This window comes from Scyliorhinus torazame, chromosome 8 (assembly GCF_047496885.1).
Source record: "Scyliorhinus torazame isolate Kashiwa2021f chromosome 8, sScyTor2.1, whole genome shotgun sequence".
NCBI classification, from domain to species: Eukaryota; Metazoa; Chordata; class Chondrichthyes; order Carcharhiniformes; family Scyliorhinidae; genus Scyliorhinus; species Scyliorhinus torazame.
This window is the reverse complement of record NC_092714.1, coordinates 142,352,165-142,364,789: the sequence shown is the minus strand read 5'-3', so window position 1 is coordinate 142,364,789 and position 12,625 is coordinate 142,352,165. Positions and strand designations below refer to the sequence as shown.

Genomic DNA, 12,625 nt, shown 5'->3' with positions numbered 1-12,625 from the left:
ATACCGAAATGCATTCCCTTGGGGCAACCCATATTTTTCCGTCAGCATTCCCAGTCTCGCAAACGTCCCGTCTAAGAACAGATCTCTCGGTTGCACAATCCCAGCTCTCTGCCATGCTCCAAATCCCCCATCTATTCTCCCCGGGACAAACCTATGATTATTTCTTATCGGGGATCGCACCGAGGCTCCCATCCTTCCCCTATGCCGTCTCCACTGCCCCCAAATTTTCGGTGTTGCCACCACCACTGGACTTGTGGTGTATTTCTTCGGGGAGAACGGCAATGGCGCCGTCGCCAGTGCTTGTAGGCTGGATCCTTTGCAGGACGCCATCTCCAATCTCTTCCACGCTGCTCCCTCCCCTTCTCCCATCCACTTACACACCATTGAGATATTGGCGGCCCAGTAGTATTCACTTAGGCTCGGTAGTGCCCCCCTATCCCTGCTACGCTGCAAGAACCCCCTCCTCACTCTCGGGGTCTTCCCAGCCCACACAAAACTCATGACACTTTTCTCGATTTTCTTGAAAAAAGCCTTCGTGACCATCACCGGAAGGCACTGAAACACAAAAAGGAATCTCGGGAGGACTACCATTTTGACCGCCTGCACCCTACCCACCAGTGACAGGGGCACCATGTCCCATCTCTTAAAATCCTCCTCCATCTGTTCCACCAATCGTGTTAAATTAAGCCTATGTAAGGTTCCCCAACTCCTGGCTATCTGAATCCCTAAGTACCGGAAATCTCTTGTTACCTTCCTCAGCGGTAAATCATCTATTCCCCTGCTCTGCTCCCCCGGATGCACCACAAACAACTCACTCTTCCCCATATTCAATTTGTACCCCGAGAATTCCCCAAACTCCCTGAGTGTCTGCATTATCTCAGGCATCCCCTCCACTGGGTCCGCAACATACAGCAATAAATCATCTGCATACAATGATACCCGGTGTTCTTCTCCTCCCCTAAGTACTCCCCTCCACTTCCTGGAGCCCCTCAGTGCTATGGCCAGGGGCTCAATCGCCAATGCAAACAATAGCGGAGACAGGGGACACCCCTGCCTCGTCCCTCTATAAAGACGGAAGTAGTCAGACCTCTGCCTGTTCGTGACCACACTCGCCACCGGGGCCCTATACAGCAGCTGTACCCATCCAATAAACCCTTCTCCAAAACCAAATCTCCTCAGCACTTCCCACAGATAGTCCCACTCCACTCTGTCGAATGCTTTCTCGGCGTCCATCGCCACCACTATCTCCGCCTCCCCCTCTGGTGGGGGCATCATCATCACCCCTAGCAGCCTCCGTATGTTCGTGTTCAGTTGTCTCCCCTTAACGAACCCAGTTTGATCCTCGTGGACCACCCCCGGGACCCAGTCCTCTATCCTCGTCGCCATCACCTTGGCCAGGAGTTTAGCATCTACGTTTAAAAGGGAAATGGGCCTGTAGGACCCACACTGCAGCGGGTCTTTTTCCTTCTTCAAAAGGAGCGATATCGTCGCCTCCGACATAGTCGGGGGCAACTTCCCCCTTTCTCTGGCCTCATTAAAGGTTCTCGTCAAAAGCGGGGCCAGTAGGTCCATATATTTCCTATAAAATTCCACCGGGAATCCGTCCGGTCCCGGGGCCTTCCCCGCCTGCATGCTCCCAATCCCCTTTACCACCTCCTCCATCTCAATCTGTGCTCCCAGTCCCGCTCTCTCCTGCTCCTCCACCTTCGGGAATTCCAGCTGATCCAGGAAACACATCATTCCCTCCTTCCCTTCCGAGGGCTGAGCCTTATATAACCTCTCATAGAATGCCTTGAACACCCCATTCACTCTCTCCGCTCCCCGTTCCATCTCTCCCTCCTCATCTCTCACCCCACCTATCTCCCTCGCTGCTCCCCTCTTCCTCAGTTGGTGGGCCAATAGCCGACTCGCCTTCTCTCCATACTCATACTGTACTCCCTGTGCCCTCCTCCACTGTGCCTCTGCCTTACCCGTGGTCAGCAGGTCAAAGTCCACATGTAGCCTTTGTCTTTCCCTGTACAGTCCCTCCTCCGGTACTTCTGCATATTGCCTGTCCACCTTCAGAAGTTCTTTCAACAATCGCTCCCTTTCTTTACCCTCTTGCTTCCCTTTATGTGCCCTTATGGATATCAGTTTCCCTCTGACCACCACCTTCAACGCCTCCCAGACCACTCCCACCTGAACCTCTCCGTTGTCATTAAGCTCCAAGTACCTTTCGATACACCCCCTCACCCTTAGACATACCCCCTCATCCGCCAGTAAGCCCATATCCATTCTCCAGAGTGGGTACTGTTCTTTTTCCTCTCCTACCTCCAGGTCTACCCAATGTGGAGCGTGGTCCGAAACGGCTATGGCCGTATACTCCGTCCCTGTCACCTTCGGAATCAGTGCCCTTCCCAAGACAAAAAAGTCTATCCGTGAGTATACTTTGTGAACATGGGAGAAAAATGAGAACTCCTTACTCCGAGGCCTACTAAATCTCCAGGGATCTACTCCTCCCATCTGCTCCATGAAGTCCTTGAGCACCCTGGCCGCTGCCGGCCTCCTCCCGGTCCTGGACCTCGACCGGTCCAGCCCTGGATCAAGCACCGTATTGAAGTCTCCCCCCATTACCAACCTTCCCGCCTCCAGGTCCGGGATACGTCCCAACATACGCCTCATAAAATTTGCATCATCCCAATTCGGGGCGTATACGTTCACCAGAACCACCGCCTCCCCTTGCAATCTGCCACTCACCATCACATATCTACCCCCACTATCGGCCACTATGGTCTTTGCCTCAAACAGTACCCGTTTCCCCACTAAGATAGCCACCCCCCTATTCTTCGCATCTAAACCCGAATGAAACACCTGCCCCACCCATCCTTTACGTAGTCTGACCTGGTCGATCAGTTTCAGGTGCGTCTCCTGCAACATAACCACATCTGCCCTTAATTTCTTTAGGTGTGCGAGTACCCATGCCCTTTTAATCGGCCCGTTCAGCCCTCTCACGTTCCACGTGATCAGCCTGGTTTGGGGGCTCTTTACCCCCCCCCCCCTTGTCAACTAGCCATCCCCTTTTTTAACCCAGCTCCTCACCCGGTTCCCACGTACCCGTATATCCCATCGACGGTGCCCTCCCGCCTCGACCACCCCATCCCATAACAGCTCCCCCTTCTCCTTAGCAGCAGCAACCCAGTTAACCCCCCCCTCTCCGCTAGATCCCCCTCTAGCGTAGTTGCACCCCCCATGTTGCTCCCAGAAGTCAGCAAACTCTGGCTGACCTCGGCTTCCTCCCTTATCCTCGGCCCCCACTGCGCGAGGCCCCCTCCTTTCTGTGTCCCCGTTCCCGCCACAATTACCTTAGCGCGGGAACAAAGCCCGCGTTTCCTACTCGGCCCCGCCCCTAATGGCGCATTTCCCTTCTCCTTCCCCTTTCCGTCCCACCGGCGCCCACAGTTCCTCATACTCTTTCCCCCCCCCCCCCAACATGGGGAAGAGAGAAAAGTTACAGGATCACAGAATTAACAAATTGAAAAATCCTCTCCCCCCGCCCCCCCTTTCCCCTTCCTCGCCCCACACAATCACCCCACCACTTTGTCCCAGAAGCTCTTTCTCTCGCCAGACTATTCCAGCTTCTCGTCCACAATGAATGTCCACGCCTCTTCTGCCGTCCCAAAGTAGTGGTGCTTCCCTTGGTGTGTGACCCACAGTCTCGCCGGTTGCAACATTCCGAATTGAACCTTTTTGTGAAGCACCGCCTTAGCCCGCTTGAAACTTGCCCTCCTTCTCGCCACCTCCGCACTCCAATCCTGGTATACGCAGATCACCACGTTCTCCCACCTACAGCTCCGAGTTTTCTTTGCCCATCTGAGGACCGTCTCTCTGTCATTGTAGCGGAGAAACCTCACCACTATAGCTCGAGGTATTTCTCCAGCCTTTGGTCTTCGCGCCAGAACGCGATAGGCTCCCTCCACCTCCAAAGGGCCCGTCGGGGCCTCCGATCCCATTAGCGAGTGAAGCATCGTGCTCACATATGTCCCGACGTCCGCCCCTTCTACGCCTTCGGGAAGACCCAGAATTCTTGAATTCTTCCTCCTCGGGTTATTCTCCAGTGCTTCCAACCTCTCCACACACCTTTTGTGCTGCGCCTTGTGCGTTTCTGCCTTCACCACCAGGCCCTGTATTTCATCCTTGTTTTCAGCAGTCTTTGCCTTCACGACCCGAAGCTCCAGCTCATGGGTCCTCTGCTCCTCCTTTAGCCCTTCAATCGCCTGTAATATCGGGGCCAACACCTCCTTCTTCAACTCCTTCTTCAGCTCTTCCACACAGTGCTGCAGGAACTCTTGTTGCTCCGGGCCCAATACCACCGGCCACCTTCCGACGCCATCTTGCTTTGAGCTTCCCTTCCTTGCCGCTGCTCCAGAGGATCCTCCGTAATCCGGCCGCTATCCTCTCCCTTTTCCATGCGTGTCTGGGGGGATTCCCTTCTGGTTTACCGCACAGTGTTTTTAGCCGTTTAAATTGCCGTTGGGGCTCCTATTAAGAGCTCAAAAGTCCGTTCCAACGGGAGATGCCGAAACGTGCGACTCAGCTGGTCATCGCCGCACCCGGAAGTCCCTAGGCTCCTTTTCCAATCAACTCTGGCCAGTTCCTCCCTCATGTCTTTGTAGTTACCCTTATTTAATTGTAATACCGTTACATCTGATTGTAGCTTCTCCCTCTCAAAGTACAGCGTAAATTCTATCATATTGTGGTCACTGCTCCTTAAGGGTTCCTTCAGCTTAAGTTCCCTAATCAAGTCTGCCTCATTACACATCACCAAATCCAGAATTGCCTGTTCCCTCGTAGGCTCTGTCACAAGCTGCTCCAAAAAAACATCTTAGACATTCCACAAATTCCTTTTCTTGGGATCCACTACCAACCTGATTTTCCTAGACTATTGAAGTCCCCCATGATTATTGTAATATTGCCATTTTCACATGCCTTTTCTATCTCCTGATATATTTTCTGCCCCACATCCTGACTACTGCTAGGGGGCCTGTACATAACTCCCATCAGGGCCTGTTTACCGTTGCGATTCCTCAACTCTACCCTATGCTCTACTCTATGCCTTCTGATCCTATATCACTCCTTGCTATCGATTTAACTTAATTCCTTACTAACAATGCAACCCCGACCCCTTTGCCCATCTGCCTGTCTTTTTTCGATAGGACATCTATCCTTGGATATTTAGATCCCAACCCTGATCCCCTTGAAACCACGGGCGAAATTCTCCGTAATCGGCGCGATGTCCGCCGACCGGTGCCAAAAACGGCGCAAATCAGTCCGGCATCGCGCCGCCCCAAAGGTGCGGAATCTCCGCATCTTGGGGGTCCGAGCCCTAACCTTGAGGGGCTAGGCCTGCGCCGGACTGATTTCCGCCCCGCCAGCTGGCGGGAAAGGCCTTTGGTGCCCCGCCAGCTGGCGCGGAAATGACATTGCCGGGTGGCGCATGCGCGGGAGCGTCAGCGGCCGCTCACGACATCCCCGCGCATGCGCAGTGGAGGGGGTCTCTTCTGCCTCCGCCATGGTGGAGACCGTGGCGAAGGCGGAAGGAAAAGAGTGCTCCCACGGCACAGGCCCCCCCGCGGATCGGTGGGCCCCGATCGCGGGTCAGGCCACCGTGGGGCCAGATCGCCCCGCGCCCCCCCCCGGAGCCCGCCCGCGCCGCCTTGTCCCGCCGGTAAGAGAGGTGGTCTAATCCACGCCGGCGGGAAAGGCATTCTAGCAGCGGGACTTCGGCCCATCCGGGCCGGAGAATCGCCGGGGGGGGTCCGCCAACCGGTGCGGCGCGATTCCCGCCCCCGCCGAATCTCCGGTGCCACTGAACCTGAGGAAGTATCTACTGCCGATCCAAATAGATAAAATGCCCCCTAACCTAGGAAAGCTGAGGCCAAGAGGAGACATTGCTCACCTCTTCTCTATGCCACTGAAATGATTACACATCATTCTTCACCCTCCAGAAGTTCCAAACCACTGAAATTGCAGGCACCCATATTCTGTCCAGTATTTTGCCCCAACCTCCATCCTCACTGATTTGCATTGGCTTCAAGCCCTCAATGTATTCAATGTGAAATCCTCAATGGCCAATATCTACTCTATCACTGTCACCTCATTATGGTCCCTCAGCTCCTCCCTACTGTGCATCCTGCTCCCCCCCCCACTGAATTGTTGGTGACAGAGCCTCCAGCTGACTCGTCCTTACTCACTGTGACTCTGCCTCGACTTACACCACTTTTAAAATCCATTGCCATATCGATTTATTTTATTTCTCCGTAAAGTGTCTTGGAATTTTTTTTTGTGTTAAAGGCACTGTATAAGTGGAAGTTATTGTACTTTCCTCTGTGAGCCGCTCAGTCATCTGCAAATATTCCCTAGGCTGGAAGGAATATTGTACATTTTCTGTAGTCTGTGGAACATTTGAAGGCATGTGATAGTTTGTTCATGGATATTGTTTCACAAAGAGATTGGAATACACAAAAGTAAATGTCCAATATTGCCATTGGGCAGCCAGGGGAGATGCTTCTATTTCCAATTTACTCGGATGAAAGGAATAATTATTATTGGACGCTTGTGCTAAGGACAGGAGGGGATTTAATTTTAAATGGCCCTCATTTTTCCTCTCACTACTCCTAAACAGAAAGGTATTTTTGATTTTGATTTCCCCCCTTTATACACCGTGCTGTGTTTCCCAACCCCTCATTTTGATTACAAACGCCACAGCAAACTCGAGGAAGAGGGTAAACTCAGGGCGTTAGTTATTCGCAAACACCCAAAACACAGGAGGGGGAGGGTTGCTACTGGGTAGCCCCTGATACATTCATGCAAAAAAAGAGGGATAGAGAAAGATTTACATGGCAAGGACCACAGTGCAAAAAGATTATTGTTTCACGTGAATCCAGAGTCCAGAATCAAAAGTCTAATGGTGTGTACCTTCACAGAGGTCGCCAGGCTGAAGGGAAGCTGAATAATTCACTTTTCCAGTAGAGTTGACTTCCATGATGAGATAGGCATGCAGAGATGATTAATCTTATAGGCGATGGTATAGAAGTTCAGAAGCCCAAGTAAAAACAGTGTAGATGGCAGCCAGGCATCAAACCTAAACAGGGCCCTTTTCTGAACTGCTGCTTGCTGGATGGAAGATATCAGAATGCCTTATAGTTCCGCAAGACCGTATAACTGGTTCTCCGAGCTTGGGGTGGCGGGGGGGGGGGGGGGGGGGGGGTCATGTCACATGCATCCCACTTCTCCACTTTGACTTTGACAAAAGGTGTATGTTCCTTTGTCTGGGTTCCTGAGGTTGTTAATATTCCAACAATTAGGAATTTCAAAGGAGGTCACGGGGCCCTTTGTCCTAGCAGACTAATAGACTCCTGTGGCCAGGCCAGGCTTCTGAATTGTAGATGGCCCTTTTATGATTCCCTTTGAATGTGGCCTCTGGAGCCCAGAGATGTTTGTGCCTCTTCAGAGATAATGAGGTGTTGGCTTCTCTGATTCTGCCAGAAAGTTCCTTTTGGTTAGGGTCACAGAGAGACATTGCTTCAGTCATTTTTAAAAAGTCATTGTCCAGTTAAAATTTTTTAGGAAGTAGCCAAGATCATTTATATTGTTTATATAATTAGTATATATATTATATGTGTTTCATAAAAATATAGTGAGGTCGGCGCACTTTTGAGAAAGTGCTTTTTTTCTTCAGATAAATATGCTTAATATTTTCTTCAGTTCCCAATACATTTAGTTAAACAAGCAATGGGAGGGAAATCCATGTTATAAATTTGTAAGAAAGTGTGACTTTGAAAGGATTTGCTATTTTTGTCTTCAAAAATAGTTTGAAGTATCAGGCCAAGTTAAATGCCATATTGAAATTTTAATACTAATTTATTTTGCTTTTTGTGTAATTTTATTTCTTACAATGAGACAAATTTGTAGTTCAGCCCGAAATACTTGGTTTGTCAGCTGGTGGTTCTGCCTGCAAGCGAGGTCATAAATATACAGTAGACAAACTGCTGTTTGTGGTATAATTCATGAAAGGATAGGTTGTAAACCATGATGCTTATAGGACTTTACCACTGTAGGTTAAGATTTAAGGAGTATTCGTAAGCCCGAGCACATCTTAGAAACTTTTGCGGTGAGTGAGATTTTCTTTTATAAATTTAGAGTACCCAATTCATTGTTTCCAATTAAGGGCCGATTTTGTGTGGCCAATCCACCTAACCTGCACATCTTTGGGTTGTGGGGGCGAAACCCACACAAACGGGGGGAGAATGTGCAAACTCCTCATGGATAGTGTCCCAGAGCTGGGCTCGAACCTGGGACTCGGCGCCGTGAGGTAGCTGTGTTAACCACTGTGCTGCCTCACGGTGAGTGAGATTTTGTGGTCACCTCATCCCAGACACATCCTGAGGACAGTAGAGTATTTTCACTTTGCTCCAAATGGGGTAATCTAATTGAGGTGATTAAAATGTTAAAATGATCCATTAAGACATAGACATTGTTTCCTACTTTGGGGTCACAAACAAGAGGCGGTAGTCTTAAAATTGGAGCAAGGCCAATTAGAAGAGAAATCAGGAAGTTTGTTTCAGACAAGTCGGAGAAATCTCAAATTCTCTGCCCTAAAAGAGATTGATGTTTGTTTAATTGGAGCATTCAAGACAGAGTTTGATGCATTTTTGTTAGGTAAGGAAGGTTATGTTAAAGGATCAACTGTTGCAGGTAGATGGATTTGAGGTACAAATTAGGCCTGATCTAACTGAATGATGGAACAGGCTAGAGGGCTGAATAGCCTTATTTCTAATGTTCCTTCATATGTTGCAGATTTAATATATTTGTCCAATGTAGAAACAGTATTAATTAATCAGTCCAAAATATGTTGAAGATCTTGTCTTTTGCAAGAACTTCCTGCTGGGGTTTTCTATTTATAACAGCAAATGTTAAACTGTGTAAACTGCCATACTGCAATTGCCTGTGGGACAATGCAGCCACATGGTATGACAGGTTTATATAGGCAGTTTCCATTAGAAATGCGAGCATAGAAAGTTATATTGCAAATATAAAAATAAAGACAAGATATATGACTTAATATGGGGATTGAATTCCAGATTCAGTTCTGATCCAATGATCCCCACCTAACTCCCCACCTAACCACCAGGGGAGTACAGACAGTCCTCGGACTTACGACGGTTCCTGAAAGCCGTGTTGTAAGTCGGAACCAGTTTTCCCAAAGTAACAATGTTATAAATTGGGAATTGGTTCCTGAACCAAGACATGATACCCTATTTTCACCAAAAAGTGAAAAGTTTGAGAGATTGTGCTTATAATAATTGCCTTATGGTTGCATATTTCCCATGATACACTTTCAAAGACTCTTCTGTACTGTATCTGAGAAACAATTTTCCTTTCCCGAGGCTGTGAAAGACAGAACATAAAGGAACACAACAGTTGGTAAAGACCCACTGTCACCTGGCATGGTATTGTAAATTCAAAACAGGGTGTGTTAATTGTTGTAACTCGAACGTTGTGAAGTCAAGGACTGCCTGTACACTTGTGTGCAACATCACGGGAGATAAATATATTTAATTACTCCAGCATACCATACTGAAAAGCTAGTGGTAAGCTGGAGGATTGGGAGAACCTTAAAGTTCAGCAAAAAGCGACTAAAAATAAAATCACAAGAGCGAAGATGAACAACGAAAGGAAACTAGCAGAAAACATAAACATTGATACCAAAAGCTTCTATAAGTATATAAAGAGGAAGAGAATAGCTAAAGTAAATGTTGGCCATTTAGAGGACGATACTGGTGAGGTAATAATGGAGAACACAGAGATGGCAGAGGCACTGAACCAATATTTTGCCTCTGTCTTCACGGTAGAGGATAGTAAAACATTCCCAGACACTTCAGTTAATGCAGAGGAACTTGGTACAGTAACCATCACTAGGGAGAAGGTATTGAATAAACTAACGGAATTAAAGGCAGATAAGTCTCCAGGACCTGATGGCCTGTACCCTATGGTATTAAGGGAGGTGGCAGCAGAGATAGTGGGTGCATTGGGTATGATATTTCAAAATTCCCTGGATTCTGGAAAGGTCACGGTGGATTGGAAGCACGCTAATGTACATCCTCTATTCAAAAAGGGAGAGAGGCAAAAAGTAGGAAATTATAGACCATTAGCTTGACCTCTGTGGTGGGAAAATTGCAGAAATCAATCATTGAGGAGGAGATGACTGAACATTTGGAAAGACAAAGCTCAATCCACCATTGTCAGCATGGTTTTATGAAGGTTAAGTCATGCTTGATAAACTTGCTTGAGTTCTTTCAGGAGGTAACCAGCAAGGTGGATAATGGGGAACCTGTGGGTGTGGTATATCTAGATTTCCAGAAGGCATTTGACAAGGTGCCGCATAAAAGACTGATCCAGAAGGTGAGATCGCAAGGATTGGGGGTAGAGTACTAGATTGGATTGAGGGTTAGCTGACTGAGAGAAAGCAGAGGGTCAGGATAAATGGGTCCTTCTCTGGCTGGCGAACTGTAACTAGTGGGGTGCCGCAGGGGTCAGTCCTCGGACTTCAACTGTTTACAATCTATATAAATGAACTGCAAGCAGGGACAGTGTAACATATCAAAATTTGAGGATGATACTAAAATAGGTGGGACAGCAGGCAGTGAAGAGAATATAAAGAGTTTACAGACAGACATAGATAGGCTAGGAGAATAGGCCAAAATTTGGCAGATGGAGTTTAATGTGGATAAGTGTGAGGTTATCCATTTTGGCTGAAAAATAGAACGGCAAATTATTATCCAAATGGAAAACAGATTGAAAATGCGCAGAGGGATCTGGGTGTCTTTGTTAATGAATCGCAGAAAGTCGGTGTGCAGGTATAGCATGTAATAAAAAAGGCAAATGGCTGTACCAGGCCCCGGTGGCAAATGTAAGAACTAACCGAGTTTGGTCAGAATACTTTAGTCTTTGTCGGGGGACAAGCGGGATGCCCGCTCTCCCCATTACTGTTTGCCATGGCCATGGATCCCTTAGCAATGGCTCTGAGAGCAGCGAATACTTGGAAGGGAATAGTGAGAGGGGGGGTGGAGCACAGGGTCTCTCTCTCTGCGGACGATTTGCTGCTTTATATCACGGATCCGGTGGAGGGGATGACCAAAATCATGGAGGTATTAGGAGAATTTGGGCGATTTTCAGGCTATAAGTTAAACATGGGAAAAAGCGAGATGATCGTGATTCAGGCACGGGGGCAGGAAAGGAGGCTGAAGGAGCTACCTTTTAAAGTGGTTGGGAAGAGTTTTAGGTATCTGGGGATTCAAGTGGCCAAGGATTGGGGGCAGCTTCACAAGTTAAATTTGGGCAAAGCAGTGGATCAAATGAGAAGGGATTTTTGTAGATGGGACATGCTCCCACTGACGCTGGCAGGGAAGGTTCAGACAGTGAAAATGACTGTCCTTCCGAGACTGCTTTTCTTTTGTCAGTGTCTCACGATTTTTGTCCCAAAGGCTTTTTCCAGAAGTATTAATGTGGCGATATCGAGGTTTATATGGGCGGGTAAAACCCAGAGAGTAAAGAGGGTATTCCTGGAACGGGCCCGCGGGGAAGGGGGATTGGCTCTCCCGAGCTTTATTAACTATTACTGGGCTGCCAACATGTTGATGGTCAGGAAGTGGGTAGTGGGGGAGGGGTCGGTCTGGGAGCGGATGGAGGCAGCACATGAGACTGGAGGGGACGTCAGTGTGGTCACCGATCTGTGACAATCACCGGTTTGTTCCGGGGGGGCTGGATGGGGGATTTAGGTTTTGGCAGCGGGCAGGGATTGAGAGGTTTGGGGATCTATTCATCCAGGAGGGCTACCCAACCTTGGAGACATTAGAGGAGGAGTTTGACTTGTCGGGAGGGAACGGGTTTCGGTACCTCAAGTGCGGAACTTTGTATGGAGACAGGTCCCAAGCTTTCCTCGCCTCCCCCTGAGGGAACTACAGGATAAAGTGCTGTCAAAAACGGGGGATGGAGGTGGGAAGGTTTCGGACATATACAGGGAATTGTTAGAGTGGGAAGAGGCCCCTATCGGAGAGGTGAAGAGGAAGTAGGAAGAGGAGTTGGGAGGGGAGCTGGAAACTGAACTGTGGGAAAAAGCCTTGAAAAGGGTAAATGCATCCTCGTCCTGTGCTACTCAGCTTGATTCAGTTCAAGGTAGTCCACAGGGCCCACATAACGGTTAACCGGATGAGTAGGTTCTTTGAGGAGGTGGAGGACAGATGTGGGCGGTGTGGGGGTAGCCCAGCCAACCATGTTCATATATTTTGGGCATGTCCGAAACTGAGGGAATTCTGGCAGGAATTTGCAGAGGTTATGTCAGAAGTCCTGGAAGGTAGGGTAACTCCGAGTCCGGAATTAGCAATATTTGGGGTGTCGGAAGATCCGGGGGCAAAGGGGGGAGGGGGGCCGATATTCAGGCCTTCTTCCTGGTGGCCCGGAGACGGATCTTGCTGAGATGGAGGGACTTGGAGCCCCCGAAATCAGGAGTGTGGGTCAGCGATATGGTAAGAGTTTCTGAGTCTGGAGAAAATCAAGTTCGCTTTAAGAGAATCAATACAGGGATTCG

General features: G+C 48.9%; 1 protein-coding gene across 7 annotated transcripts in view; it reads left to right on the top strand.

Annotated features, from left to right (window-relative positions):
- Window positions 1–12,625, top strand: part of lrch1 (leucine-rich repeats and calponin homology (CH) domain containing 1) — a 247,196-nt gene that overhangs the window by 223,017 nt on the left and 11,554 nt on the right. The window lies entirely within an intron of this gene.